Genomic DNA, 1340 nt, shown 5'->3' with positions numbered 1-1340 from the left:
GACTCTTTACAGTGATCCCTGCTGCATAGCCGGGAGCTGCAGGTTCAGAGGTGAATGCGTCTCCATAGAAGATGCAGAGAGGGACCTGAAACCTTGCTGCTGTGGAGCACTTCTGCCAGGAAGGATGCGGGTGATCTCCAGGGAGAGCACCCAAGGAAGGCAGGTATCTCCAGGTTTGAGTGATTGTCTTTGAAACCCCACGTAAGTGTCTAGGCCTTTCAATTCTTGTCCATAGCAATAGTCCTTACAATTATTAAGTTTTATTTTATTAAGTTTTAGCATTGCAATTGTTGATGTTTTCCTTTCTCTTCCATTTCCCCTGCATTGAGGGACCCAAATATATTTAATCTGAGAAAGTGACTCTTTCTGAAATGAAAATAAAAGAGACTACAGGAATTCTCATACTCTCCTCCATGATATTTTTCCAGATTATTTCTCCTGTGTGCAGAAATACTCCATTGGGAGACCACTGCCTGGAACACTGGGCTTTTCTCTTATACTAAGGACACAAAATGGTGTGTGTGTGTGCTTTGCAATGACATGTGGGGGTCTTATTTTCATTTGAACAAACCCCTTTGCACTGTCCTGACTTAAGCTAATGTAGTTCATTTTGGTTTGAAGGCTGCTTGCTGCTGCCCCATCACTGAAACTCACCTCATTGCAAATGAAAATTGGACGTTCTAGCCTTATTTATGTCTATGTATATATTTATTGATTGTAGTGTAAGTCCTTTATTGTCTTCAGTTACATTATTAAAGTTTTGGTTTGTTTCTTAGTTTAATCCAAGTTGCTTGGATTTGCACTTTGTTTAGAAACCGCCCGTCTTTAAAGATGTTGTAATGTTCATGTGCTGTATTTCTAACTCAATTAAACCTGCTGTGTTATGAGGTCAGCTAAGAGTCATTACCTCTTTGCATCGGCGATGCGCTCCCGATGACATCGGCGGTGGCTGGTGACACACAGGGCTGTGTCTCTGGGTGACATCGCTCCGGCAGAGCCACTTGGAACAGCGGCGCATTCAGCTCTGCCTCGTGCAGCCCCCGGGCAGCGATCACAAGATTGCGAGCAAGGAAACCATTGTAATAAGTGAGGAAAACAATCTGCCATAAGCAATTGCATACAAGTGACAGGGAAAATAATACTGAATCTGAAGGTCCTCAGCTATCTGGGGTTGAAATGTCTGTTTGCCTCCAGTTTAATGTCCGCAGTGTTTCAAACTTCTTCTGAAGTTCTGCACGGTCAACAGCTACAGAAAGATTTACTAAGATTAGTCCTTTTAATTCTGTAGCTGGAGAGCAAAAAGGAAAATAAATCAAGTTCCTTGCCAAGGAGTTTATAAT

The sequence above is a fragment of the Phaenicophaeus curvirostris genome, chromosome 13, assembly GCF_032191515.1.
Source record: "Phaenicophaeus curvirostris isolate KB17595 chromosome 13, BPBGC_Pcur_1.0, whole genome shotgun sequence".
In the NCBI taxonomy this organism is placed as follows: domain Eukaryota; kingdom Metazoa; phylum Chordata; class Aves; order Cuculiformes; family Cuculidae; genus Phaenicophaeus; species Phaenicophaeus curvirostris.
Note: the sequence above shows the minus strand (reverse complement) of the source record.